A 14624-nucleotide genomic window follows, 5' to 3' on the forward strand; every position below is an offset into this window, starting at 1 on the left:
ATTTTAATTTAAGTTTAGACATACAGCACAGAAACAGGTCTTTTCGGCTCACAAACCCATGCTTCCCAATTACACCCAAATGACCTACAACCCTCGGTACATCTTGAATGGTGGGAGAACACTGGAGCATCCGAAGGAAACCCACGGAGTCACAAAGAGAACATACAAACTCCTTACAGGCAACACCAGATTCGAACCCTGGTACTGAGCTCTGGTGCTGTAACATCATTGCATTAACCACTATACTAACACCCTTTCCAATAATGACTTGAGTAAATGTGACTATTTCTAGTTTCACTTACATTTATAACAAAAAAACATCCTTGGTATTCCATTTGTACACAAGTTGTAAATTGTGAACTAAGTGCTGGAGGATGATAAGCTGAAAATCAGATTATGGAATCGGCAGCAAGGCACAAAGCCTCCTCAATCAAAATGGCAGCTTCCTCAGAGTCATTGCCAACAACCAGTTATCACAATAGTTTCCCAAGCTGCTTTTCAATAATTGTCGTACAAGTGTTGCCTGTGTAATACATCATTTGCTGAGTTCTGTCAAACTCTTTGAGGCACAGAAGTTCTGAAGCAGTGATCAAACCTTGGCAGAGTCAGCAAATGAATGGAGATCAAACCCCAGCTTTGACAATAGGGGTGTGGATCATGAATTTTTGTGAAGGCTGCAATCTGTTGATTCACAATTGAAGATTCTATGAGAGTTTATACCGAGAAAATATGAGGTCTTTTACAATGTTTTTAAGGGAAGAATTTATTCCAATAGTTTTTACTGACAGGTCTCCCATTATTGTCATTTTCTGCACTGTATTGGCTGCTATGTGTAACGTTACTTCTCTTCCTGGATGGGTCTGGATGAAAAGTCTAATATTCCATCCCGCTTTCTTTCAACTGACACCACATATTTTCTATCAAATTAGAATTTACAAGGCATTCAGTTTACCTACAACTTCCATTCAGGATGGAAATTATTTCCAGCTAATGTTTATTCCCAGCAGTACTCTTTCAAATTCAGTCTTTTGATAAAATTTGACCCCCTGTAATACTTCATATTTCTATTTTCCAGAGATAAATTTGGTTCCAGTAGACATAAGACACAGTTTCTGTTCTTGCACTTTGAGCTGTATCTGCAATATCCCTTGTGCTGGAGGCAGAACCAGAAAACAGCAATTGTATTAACCACTTCTTTAACCAAGAAATGCTGATTGCCATTTTAGTACTATTAGTTCATGATCTTACTTCCATAATTAATATAATAGCATTGTTTTGACACAAGGTGCAAAGGGACTTCCACACTTGCGGCAAGATACTTTGAAACCAATAGCATTGAAGGTTTGTATTAAATCAACTGCAAATTATTGGAGGCTTTTTGAAGGGTTAAAAGAATTAATATTTTGAAAAGTTAGATAAAGATTTGCATTTATATAGAACTCTTCAGGAATTCAGTTTTGACATTTTATAGCAATTTTCGTGTATAAAATGTGTTAGCCAGTTGTATGTGAAAGTTCCTACAAGGAACAAAAAATGTTCCACAAAAAAATGCTCCTTCTTCCTTCCTCTCCTCCTCCCCCCTTCCCCCATCTTTTTTCTTCAGGCACCTGCCTGTTTTTCCCTATACCTGACAAAGGGCCCAGGGCCGAAACATTGGTTACCCTTTACTTCTCCTGGATGCTGCATGACCTGCTGAGTGTCTCCAGCACGTTTGTGTGTTGCCCTCAAACCCAGCATCTGCAGACTTTCTTGTTTAACTCCAGATGATCTGTCTGTACTGCTATTAGTTGAAGGTTCTCAGGGCCTCTTTGCTATGAAGTTAATCCAGATGAAACATTCTTGTTCCAGCCACCATCTTCACACACGGTGAAAGTGGAGTTACAGTGCAGTTTGTCCTCGAGACCAAGGACAATGCAGCGGATGCAGCAGAAACTGCAGCTGGATATCAGGTTTAGAACAAATATGGGCCTGTTATAACGGAATGTTGGGGAGAAAAGCAGAGATAATCTCATACTATCTGGGCTCAAGGTATAGAGTGCGTAGAAAGAAACAAAGACTTGTTGATCCAATCCACGGCTTTTATTAACTAAAAGACTGGAGCATATCACAAGTAGGTCGACCAGTCCAGAATGACCTGGTCTGGCTAGGAGCAATCCTTTAAGACCTGCCAGTAGGTGTGGCTACACTCTCAGCCAATCCTACACTACCATCTGTACATATGTACATATACACATTGGTGATAGAATCTGTACTATCACACAGGGCCTTGTGTATAAAACACATGAAGTATTGGTCAGGACAGTAGAATCCCTAGCAAGGCAGAATTACAGCGGATAAATGTCCCGTTCAGCTCTTTTTATTAAACATATTATAGTAGAAAATACATGAGGAGAATAGAATACAGAATCGAATAGTGAAAACAGAAACATCAATATATTGCAATACATAATACAACGTATAACATTATAACATATTGAATAATATTATCCCTTTTTCCTCAATTTGGAATATTCAAAAAAGAGAAGGCCCGTTCAGCTCTGCCAGTGAATGCTGGTGATTACAGTTCTCACACAAATCTCTTTCCTTTCTCCACCCTCATCTCATTTAACATGTCTTTCCATTCCACTTAATCTCATCCCCTCATCCAATGCACAAAAAGCAGTCAATCTTTTCCTCTCAAGTTCTGTAAGTAATTACCGAAAATATTTCTAAGATAATAGATGACCTTCCCAAACCTTTCATCCTTTCTTTATGAGTCCACCGTTAGGTAAGGGCTGGACTAGATTGTGGTGTTGATATGGGCACGTTGGGCTGAATTTTTTTTTAATTTGATGTATAGCACGGTTAGCAGGCCCTTCCGGGCCAGGTGCCCATGCCCAAAAGTACCTCATTAACCTACAACACTCAGAGGTTTTGGGAGAAAACTGGAGCATCTGGAAGAAACCTATACAGACACGGAAAGAATGTAAAAATTCCTTACAGGCAGTGCTCGAATCAAAACCAGGTCACTGACATCATTGTGTTAACCTCTACGCTATCCTGTTCTGCCCCAACATTAACCGTGCCTCCCAATAACTAGAATTAAACATTTAAAATGTAAATTTTCACTGCTGTAAAACTCTAACCATGATGAAACTTTGTACTGCTGTGTTATTTTTGCTCTGTTGTATTGCTGGAGCGCATCAGGTCAGAAAGAGGTGGGGAGAACTCCCAGAAGGGTAGGATACCAATGAGGGTTTTATTTAATAAGAGGGAAGGGTAGAGGTAAGGGCAGTAAAAGTAATTCTCTCAGCAAAGGGAGAGACCTGAACTTCGTTGCAAGAGTCTGTACTAATTGCACCTTTTTCATTTAAGACTAACGGCGCCCCTTTCTCAGATTGGTCCTCAGAAGGAAAATCTAAAGTCGTGCTCCAACAATTCAATGTTCTAGGTTAGGACTGTGGTCGCTACAGGTAATAGGAACATGAACTCAATCCATGGGCAGAGCAGGCTAGGAGGTCCATTCTTTAGAATTAAACTGTTATTGATTTTCCACAGGCTTGGAGGAAATAGGGAAAGAAATGGTTATTAAGACACTAATGTGTCTGTGATTATGATCCAATATTACCAGTCTTGGTAACAGTGATGTAAAACAATGGCACTCGATTGTAAAGGGATATATAGTCCTCCTTGTCCTCAGCATCCTCTTGAATTCTGTTTCCAATACCTAGTTCTCATAAGCCAGTCTCACCATCCTTCGAGTCATCTCCTATGCTTCTCCTTGTCAACAGGGCTTCCCTCTCCCCCCCCCCCCCCACTGTTACTATTGCCCTTCCCTGCCGTCTCCCCTTTCACATTTCTTTCACATCTATTTTAGCTCTGAGGTGAACTTCCCCACTCTACAGGTGCTCCTCAACTTACAAAGGGGTTACATTCTGGTTAACCCATCGTAAGCCGAAAAAATCGTAAGTGGAAAAAGAATACCACACCTACTATTTTTTATAATTAAATACTAAATACCTTTATTCCACACTGAAAAAACCATTAACATGCACAGCTGAAAGCACACTGGGCATGAAGAATGACTGAAGCGTTGCACTAAAATTAATCGCTGGATGGTGAGGATGGTGGAGTTGCTAAAGCAACAGGGTCATCCCTTCCACTCTCTTCTGATGATGTTCGAGAACACCTCTTAGAACTCATTGCATCATCGACACTTGAGAACCTTGAGTTTCATCTCCAGTGTAATTGCTTTCCTCTTTTTTTCTTTTCACCAAAAGCAGGAGACACACACGGGCATTTCGTAGACACGATGGGTCGTTTACAGTGCACTCATTCGCGTGATCGCTACAGATACTGCGAGTGTGGTTGAGTCAGCCTCACGAGAGAGTGGCGAACCATATATCACATGCACAGAACTTGAAATGGAAAGAACGGAAAGTTTGAAAAATCAAGTCAGGCCATTGTAAGAAAGGGAGAACCTGTACAGGTGTATTGTCCTGTAGGTGAGCAATGGTATCAGCACGGCAAGGGAGTTGATGCAATGTGAGGATAATAGGTTACCGAAAAATTAGTGGTGAAGTGAGATTTCTCTTTGAACCAGTATTATGAGAGGCAGAGATAGGGTGGACAGCCGGCACCTGTTTCCAAGGGCAGGAATAGCAAACACCAGAGGACAGTAAATAAATATTCACAAATAAATAATGTGCAAAGTAAGAATTCTTGGATTGAGCCTCTGATTGAGTTTGTTGCTGAGGAGTCTGATGTGCAGGGTCAGAGCTGTGCCTGAATTTGATAGTACGAGTCTTGTGGTACCTAGACCTCTTTCCTGATGGCAACAGTGAGAACAGAGCATGTGGTGGGTGGTGTGGATCCTTGATGATTGCTGCTGCTCTCTGATGGCAGGGCTTCCTGTAGATGTTCTCAGTGGTGCAGAGGGTTTTACCCATGATATCCTGGGCTATGTCCACTATCTTTTGGAGGGCTCTATGCTCAGGGGCATTGGCATCCCCATAGCAGACTGTGATGCAGCCGGAAAGCACACTTTCCACCACACATCTGCAGAAATTTGCCAGTGTTTTACAAACCTAGTCTCGATTCTTCCCTTGAGGTGGGCACAAGAAGAGGTTGGAGGGATTGTGAAAGCACAACACCTCCATTTTTGGGTTCTTTCAGGATAACATTTGGCATGGTCAAGTTCATGTTTATTATTATCTGACTGTACATATACAACCAGAAAAAAACTATTTCTCCAGACCACATTACACAACATAATAATCACAGACTGTATATAAAAATATAATATAATTAAATTTTTTTTTCATTTTAGGCATACAGTTCGGTAACAGGCCCTTTCTGCCTATGAGCCCGTGCCACCTAACTATACCCAATTGATCTACAACCCCGAGTCGGTTTTGAAGAGTGGGAGGAAACTGGAGCCCACTGGGGAAACACACGGAGACACAAGGAGAAAGTACAAACTCCTTGCAGATAGCGCGGGATCTGAACCCTGGGCCCAATCACTGACACTGTAACAGCTAACTGTGCCCCACAATTATTTATTATTAATTATTATTTAGAATAATTTATTGGTTTCATTTATAAGAGACCCAGGGTTACAGGATACTCTTCATCAGTCTCACAACCTGTGGAAAGAAGCTATTTCCCAACCTGGCAGTCCTGATTTTGATGCTCCTGTATTTCCTTCTCGATTTCTCATTGCTCCATTGAGATAAACAATCCTGGCCCAGTCCACGGAGACCCAATTCTGGCCCAGTCCACAGGGACCCAATCCTGGCCCAGTCAATCCTGGCCCATTTCATTGGGACCCAATCCTGGCCCTGTCCACGAGGACCCAATCCTGGCCCAGTCCACGGGGATCCAATCCTGGCCCAGTTCACTGGGACCCAATCGTGTGCTTTTGAGATTATTAGAAAATCTTACATCCCTTACTGAGACATAATCCACATGGTGAATTTGTTTTCCAGGATGCCAATTTCCACAAACAAATTGGTTGGTAATACAGAATGAACAGCAAATTAAAATGGAAAATTGCTGTTTACTGCACAATCTGCTGAGACAGCTCTTTAACAGAAGCATTTATACTCAATTCTGATTTTGCTCATTTTGTTCTCACCCTTGCTTTCATGTTTCTCTGAAAATTCAGCAAAAGTTAGAGCAATTCAACTGTAATATGCCAAAAGCATTATAAAGGCATGTGGGTTTTTTTTGGAGGGGGGTCTCTTGGGATGCTATCAGAAAAAGTAAATTAAACTTGGAAGGCCTATTATACCAGCAGAGCTTTAGAGCAGCACACAATGCAATCTGTGCTTGTGAATATTATTGCATTGCATATTGATTGCATTTACTGCTAATCATATATAAAATTGCTTTCACTGCATAGGTAATAAATTCTTGTGATTGGAGGAAGTTAGCTCAAATTGCAGCTGAGAACTGGCTGATGCATACCAGCTTCTGCATTTTCTAATTTTTTTTTAAAGGCAGGAGATTTAAATGTTCTAAGCACAAAATCTGCAGATGCTGTGGTTTCGTGCAGTACAGAAAGTGCTGGAAGAACTCAGCAGGTGACAGAGAATCCATAGAAAGTACTAGGCAGTCGACATTTTGGGGCCGAGCTCTTTGTCAGGAAAATCGGACAGATGTTCAAATGCAAAGGTGGAAGGGGGAAGAGCACAGGCTAACAAGGAGCAGTGGGGTAACGGAGGGGAGTGAGACTCTCACAGAACCCTCTTCGAAGAGAGGAGGAGAACCTCTTTGGAGCTGGCATTCCTCGAAGGGACTCACAGTGGAGCAGCCAAATGGAGGTAATCAGGATATCTGCAGACATTGGCATCTCATGCACTGCACAAGAGGGCTGGAGAATCTCTACACGTTGCCCAGCATCCAAGGCAGTCGACAGTTCAAGCCCGTGCCCTTGTATGGGAGAGATGAAAATCAAGCAGACCGATTCTGTGTGAGGGAACAGGTTGGCGCCTGTTTCCAGCCACATGGAATGAAGAGAAAATGCTCAGGAGGTGGTTAAGACCTTGGGATGGTGTGATAGCTTTAACATCAGATGATAACTTTCACACGTGCTAGGCTTCAACCTCTGCCATTCCACTGACACAATGAAACCATTCTCATGCACAGGAATCGTCTGAGGCTGGATATTCCCTTTGGGAAAAGGCAGTTGATTTTTCCTTTAGTCAATTATTGAGTCTCAGAGGCATCACACCTAGTGGAAACCAGAAGTTCCACTGCACTTTGAAAATAGAATGGGGCCCTCAGTTGGCCCAAGGCAACACATGTCAGAGTCAACAGTTTCCAAAGCCAAAGATTTTAAGTGCAACTGCATTGAGAGAGAAAGGAATGCAGTAACAAAAAAGGCACCACGTAGGCTGTCAGCTGCTTGGCCAATGACTTGCAACAATTCAAGGTGAAATATGCATCTGCAATTTGTGCTTCTCTTTAACAAAATTAATATTGCTGCCTCACGCTACCTGTGTGGAAACTGTTGCACAAGTGGCAACGCTGCTTATTGGATTGTTTTGAAACAATTACAGAAGCAATATCTTACTTCTTCAGCAGTCTCCAACTCAAGACCTCCGCAGATGCCAAATCCTCTTCCGTAGTAGAGCTCCACTCACGCTAGAGTTGGCAAGGAACTGAAAAGTGAATGATTTGATAGAATCCTGTAATCGTTTCCTAATCCACAGTAGTCTTTCACATCATTGCAGTCTCTTTATCCATGTCCATTTTTAACCAACAAGTGTGTTGAAAGCATAAACAAGGAGCATATTTCTTAGGACCATAGAACCATAGAATATTACAGCACAGATAAAAGGCCTTTCTGCCCTTCTAGTTTATGCCAAACTGACCTGAACACAGTCTATAGTCCTCCATACCTCTCCCATTCATGTACCTGTCTAAACATTTTTCAAATGTGAAAATTGAGCCCGTATTAACCAGTTCAACTGACAGCTCATTCCACACTCCCAATGCTCCCTGTGTGAAAAAGTTCCCCATAATGTTCCCCCTAAACATTTCTCCTTTCACCCTTAACCTGTGCCCTCTAGTTGGCATATCACCTACCCTTAGTGGAAAAAGCCTACTTGCATTTAATCTACCTATACCCTTCATAATTTTGTATCCTCTATCAAATCTTCCCTTCTTCTTCATCCCAGGGACTAAAATCCTAACCCATTTGACCTTTCCCTGTAACTCAGTTCTTGAAGTCTGGGTACCATCCTAATAAATCTTCTCTGCATTCTTTCAACCTTATTGATATCTTTCCTGTAATTAGGTGATCAAAATAGCATACAATACTCCAAATTTGGCTTCACCATTATCTTATATAACTTTGCCATAACATCTCAACTCCTATACAAAATATTTTGATTTCTTAATGGATAAGTATGTGTGAACTTACTGACTGGAGATTTGGTAGACACTGTCAACCTCTTGCTATGAGGGTCAGCCGTCTCCACCTTCTTCAAAAGGACATCTGTCTTTGATCATGAAGCAGGTCAACTCCTTTCTCTGGAAGGGCATAGACCCACTTCAATTCACCGATTGTTTCAACAGGTCAATGACAGATGCCATCTTGCTGGCCACTGTGTGTTAGATTATCTGGACCACAGAAACACCTATGTCAGCCAGATGTTCGTTGACTTCAGCTCAGTATTCAACACCATCATACCAGCAAAACTCAAGACCGAACTAAGGTATCTGGGACTCCGTCCCTCTGCAACTGGATCCTTGACTTCCTCATTGCCAGATGCCAATCTGTGTAGATCGGCCACATCTCCTTGCTGACCATCACCTGGGGCAACTCAGGGCTACATGCTTAGTCCCCTGCTCGACTCCTTGTACACTCATGACTGCATTGCCATGTTTGGCTACAACATAAATGATAAATTCACTGACAACACAACCATTGTTGGTCAAGTAATGGAAAACAATCAAGAATCTGGTTGAGTCATGCCAGAACAATAATCTTACTCTTAACCTCACCAACAACTCGGAGCTTAATTGAGATTTTAGGGAAGCCAAAAGACCTGTCCACATTAATAGAACAGAGGTGAAGAGGATTAGGACCTTCCAAGTTCCTGGAGTCCACATTTATGAGGGCCTCTCCAGGAGCTATGAATGCCTCTACTTTCTAAAGAGTCTGAGGAGATTTGGCATGTCATCAAATACTCTTTCAAACTCTAGTGGTGCTCTGTGGAAAATATATTGACAAGTCTCATCTCACCCTAGTTTGGAAATTTGAGTGACTAGGAGGACAGAACGTTAGAGAAGGCAACAAACATAGCCAAATCCATCACAGACTTCAACTTCCCATCCATTGAAGATATCTCTGTGAGGCATTGCCTCAAGAAGGCAGCCAACTTCATAAAGGATGCCCACCACCCTGGTCAAAACCTCTCCTCACTGTTACCTTTGGGCAGAAGATAGAGAAGCCAGAAGACCCTGCATTCTATTAAACCTACTTTCAACGTGGGTGCATGGATACTGCCTGCTCCCCCTGTTCTTGTTCCCCTTTTAGAATTGTAGCACAAGATTTACATTGAAGAGAGTTAATGCAACTCTTCACGTTTCTCTATGTGAAATACCAGCCTTTATCCATCAACCTGTTATTTCACCTTAAAATCTACCGTAAATATTTGCATATAATGTGACCTGTGTATAATGCGACCCCCCCCCCCCACCATTTTTGAGGGGAAAAAGGGGGAAAAATTTTACCCCCAGGTATAATGCGACCCCCCCTCCCCTCACCCGCCTGAGTCGCATTGCCATCTCTTACGAACCCCCCTCTCTTCACCCACCCAATTCGCAATGTCGTCTCTCATAACCCCCCTCCCCTCACCCACCCGCCCTGCTGTCCGAGTCACGCTGCCGACTACCACTTGCCCACCTGGGCCACCCTGCGAGTTTCAGAAAAATTTTATTTTAATTCTACTCCCGTGTATAATGTGACCCCCCCCCCCCTTTATCTGAGGGGAAAAAGGGGGTAAAAATTTTCACATTATACACGAATATTTACAGTAGTTCAACCCTCCTCGCAGTTAGCCATGTCTCTAGTTTTTAGTGGATAACTTTTTAACTCGGATGCAGACACCAAATAAAAGAACCAGCATTTATTGTTTAAACCTGTAAGGTCTTAAATTCACCCTTATATGCTCTATTCCTCTCTGCATTTTCCATTTTGCCTACTGCTTTTGCATTCATCAATTGAGATACCTTATCTCCTGCTATTGTATTCTCTTTTACCACTATCGTCCATGCTTCAGTAACCAAAAAAGCCAATCAATATTGCCAATATCATAAATATTGGTACCATTGCTTCCTAACTGACTCAACTCGACCACATCATTCAAACCAAATTAGGATCAAAATCGTTATGGACACTAACCTTTGTATCCTCATCCAAATTAATGCTTACTGTAGAGTACTGTGAGCAGTTTTTGGGCTCCTTATTTAAGAAAGGGTGTGCTGACACTGAAGAGAGTTCAGAGGAGGTTCACAAGGATGGTTCTGGGAATGAAAGGGTTATCATACAAGGAACATTTGACAGCTCTTGGTCTGTATTCATTCAATTTAGGAGAATGAGGGGTGATCTCATTGAAACATGTTGAAAAGTATAGACAAGGTAGATAGATGTACAAAGTTTGTTTTCCATGGTGGGAGAGTCTAGCACAAGAGGGCACAACTTCAGGATTGAAGGGTGTCTGCTTAGAGCAGAGATGTGGAGGAATTTCTTTAGCCAGAGGTTGATAAATCTATGGAATTTGATGCCACAGGCAGTGTAGAGGCAAAGTTGTTGAGTGTATTTAAGGCAGAGATTGATAGGTTCTTGATTATCCAGGGCATAAAAGGTTATGGAGACAAGGCCGGACAGTGGGGCTGAGTGAAAAAATGGATCTGTTCATGATTAAATGACGGGGAAGACTCAATGAGCTATGTCTTAGGTTTTTATGGTCTTGTATTCTCATAACAACTGCCCTCAGTCTTGTTGTCCACACCTTCTACAACAATTTCAAAGTCTCCATTGCCTTGTTTCCTCATAAATATGGCTGTCAGTCTTTTATCGGAGACCTGCATATTAGTTGTTGGTGTTAATACACCAACATTCCTCGGGCCTCTATATTTCCCATCTAAGGCCAACAATTTACTCAACTCCTCCTCTATCCATAACAGACTGACTTCAATCCCTTTCCTTGGTATACTCTCTCGGAAACCTCATCATTCACATTGCCTCTTCCTCTAAGGTCAACTTTGGCCGTCCTGTTCATGCCACAAATAACTGGCTGCCGTGTCTTTTATGGTGACTCAGACCACTCTTGGTGTCAAACTGCATCTCATAAGTATCACACTTGAACTTGTTAGCTGACTCAACACTATCAGTATTTCCACTGCCAAACGCCACCACCACCTTGTGTACTTTGTACATTCCTATCCCTGCCTATGCACTTGGCACAGTGACAAGCTATTGTATGGGATGTTCATTCTTTACCACATTTTCAACTCTTATCCTTAATTATAATGCTTGAATGACATGTTCAATTTAAAAAAATTTAAATTATATATATTTTTTAAATGTATACATCCAGCACAGTAACAGCCCTCAAACCCATTCTGTCCAATTACACTCATTTGACCTACAAGCCCCTGGATGTCTTGAAGGGAACCGGAACTCCCGGAGGAAACCCACGCAGACATGGGGAGAATGTATAACACACAGCACGGGATTCGAACCTCATTCAGGATCGCTGGTGCTGTAACATCATTGCACTAACTGCCACACCAACCATGCTATCCCAGATAGACATCGCTCTGGATATACATGATCTCTCCACTAAACATATATTCCCCTCTCCTCGTCTCTCCGCTTTCTGCAGGGACCACTCCCTCGGTGACTCCCTTGTCCACTCCTCCCTCACCATCAATTGTCCCCTTGGGACCTACCCCTGTGACTGCAGGAGATGCTCCACTTGCACCCACACCTCCTCCCTCAGCACCATTCAGGGCCCCAAGCAGTCCTTCCAAATGAAGCAACCTTTCACTTGTGAATTTGCAGGGGTCATCTACTGGATCCCGTGCTCCTGCTGTGGTCTCCTCTACATCTGAGAGACTGGAAGTAGGTTGGGAAATCATTTTGTTGAGCACCTCGGCTCTCTCTGCCGCAATAGCGTGGATCTCCCAGTGGCCACCCATTTCAATTCTCCATCTCATTCCCTTACCGACATGTCAGTCTCATGCACTGCCAGACTGAGACCACCTGTAAATTGGAGGAACAACATCTCATCTTCTGCTTGGGCGCCCTCAAACCAGATGGCATGAATATCGACTTCACTGGCTTTTGTTAAAACCCTATCTCCTGCTTCCACCGTCGTCTCTCCATTCCCTGTCTTCTTTCGTACAAATATGATGAATTTTACCTAGATCCCTTATCACATCCAATTAACACCTTTTGTTGGTCTGGTTTCCTCCCCCATTGTTTGAATTCTGAGACTTTCTGGTATATCCTATTTCTGCCTTTTCCGATTTTTCCTTGAAGAAAGGCTTAGGCCTGAAATGTCAGCAATGTATCTTTGTCTTCTATAGACGCTGAAAAGACTGGTGGAGTTCCTCCAGCATTTCGGTGTGTTTACTACCATCCCAGTGTCTGCAGCCTATTGTGCATCTCTCTGGGGATTCTTTAAAGCATTACATTCCATGAAGCCTTCTTTACAACATTCCCAAGACGAGATGAAACTAAAATACTTATCACCATCAACATTACTATAGAGATGACTGTAAACTATTGACTTATTTACCTCTGCATGATCCCCTTCCTGGACACCACTGCCTACATCAGCTGTAACTTTTTAGTCACTGTACATCACTCATCAGCACCGCCTGAAGTTTCCATCATCATAAAACCTGTTTTATTACTGACTAACCTATCACTTCCATTAATAAAACAGCGACTGTCACCAAAACCATCCCTAACACTAAAATTGCCACTGTAAACCTTTGTTAAGCATAAAAATATTATCAGAATTAAAAACTATTCATTTTATTTAAATGATCAACCCCATTAAAATCAACAGGCTGAAAGGTTAAAACAATCTTTTGGCTGATGATCTAAAAGGACTAAAATATAAAATTGAGAGATCACAGCTCTATCTCAATCAACTTTCTCATTCTTAGTGGCTACAACTACTCTAGAAACACTGGGAACTTTTAGTCCTCAACCATTTGGTATCCTGCCAACCTTTGAAGCTAAAGATCCATCATTTAATATAATGTTTCCAACCTTACTATGGACTCCATGGGCTCTTATTAGCAGGGCCGGATGAAACTAGTGTGGGATCTGTAGCATGTATTATAAAGGAGCCCTAAATTTTAAAAATACACAAATAATAAATCATCTAGTGGTTTAAAAGAGAGAACAAAAGGGGCAAATGACCAAATGACAAGGGAAGCTCAATTCAGAGGAAAAAGATGAACTCAAAGTGATAAATCACTGCCAATGCAGCCTTGTGCATTTCATGAATGGATACAAACTTACGTGGGTGACTTGAGGAAACAGGCCCTCTGGCTTTCTGGTGAATCAGAGAAAGTCTTCTGTGGTCTGTTTCAAACACAGCAGCATAACAAACCACGTGATTTTGGGTTTATTTTTCAGAATGGCGGAGTGAGGGAGTGCGCTTTAAATTTATCAGGCAGCAGGTAGACAAATTGTTTTCCCTTAGGGGACTGCATAATTTTTAGGGCAGCTACAGAAGGGCGATGTGGAGAAAGGTTGCTATGGCAACCATTTTAGCCCACAACTAGATTAACATATTCATGAACCTGTAGTTTAATCCAGAATTGTCCACACTTGCATAGAGGCCAGGATTTACTAGGCAAATAGACTGGTTTCACAGTCTGTTGCTTAATTAACTTGTCAAGGCCATTTTCTCACTAAAAGGATGTGTGCTTAGCCCGCTGCTCTACTCGTCATTCACCCATGACTTTGTGGTCAGGCACAATTCCAAATCTATCTACAAGTTTGCCGATGACACCACAGATGTTGGCAGAATCACAAATGGCAATGAGGAAGCTTACAGGAGGGAGATGGATCAGCTCGTTGAATGGTTTTACAAAAACCTTGCTCTCAACATCTGCAAACTCAAGGAGGAGAGAACACGAGAAACACAATCCAACCCTCATCGAGAGCTCAGTAGTGGAGAGGGTCAAGAACTTCAAATTCCTGAATGTAATCATCTCCAAGGATCTGTCCTGGAGCCTTCACATTGATGAAATCACAAAGAAGGTTTGTGAGATATCTGAGGCAGTTCAGTATGTGACCGAAGAGTTTCATAAACTTCTACAGATGTACCGTGGAGAGTAGTCTGGCTGGTTGCATTATGCCTGGTATGGAGGTGCCAATTCTTAGGACAAGAATAATCTCCAGAGGGTTGTTAACTTGACATCACAGGCACCAGACTTCACACCATTGAGGACATCTACATGAGGCAGTGTTTTAAAAAGGCATCCTCTATCGTCAAAGACCCCCATCTCCCAGGCCATGCCCTTTTCACTCAGCTACCATTGGGGAAAAGGTACAGGAGCCTAAAGGTGAGTACTTAGTGGCACAAGGACAGCTTCTTCCCCAC

General features: G+C 42.2%; 1 long non-coding RNA gene across 3 annotated transcripts in view; it reads right to left on the reverse strand.

Annotated features, from left to right (window-relative positions):
• LOC138741875 (uncharacterized) overlaps positions 1–13732 on the reverse strand; it is a 61544-nt gene extending 47812 nt beyond the window's left edge. For 2 of the 3 annotated variants that reach the window (XR_011343836.1, XR_011343835.1), the window contains exons 1-3: positions 13535–13732; positions 8408–8607; positions 7556–7643 (exon numbers count right to left, since the gene is read on the reverse strand). This is a non-coding gene — a long non-coding RNA (uncharacterized lncRNA). Of the gene's footprint in view, positions 1–786; positions 1154–7555; positions 7644–8407; positions 8608–13534 lie in introns of those variants that run through there. The other variant, XR_011343837.1, reaches the window with a different exon arrangement.
• Positions 13733–14624: the final 892 nt, after the last annotated feature.

Source organism: Narcine bancroftii, chromosome 8, assembly GCF_036971445.1.
Source record: "Narcine bancroftii isolate sNarBan1 chromosome 8, sNarBan1.hap1, whole genome shotgun sequence".
Lineage (NCBI taxonomy): Eukaryota > Metazoa > Chordata > Chondrichthyes > Torpediniformes > Narcinidae > Narcine > Narcine bancroftii.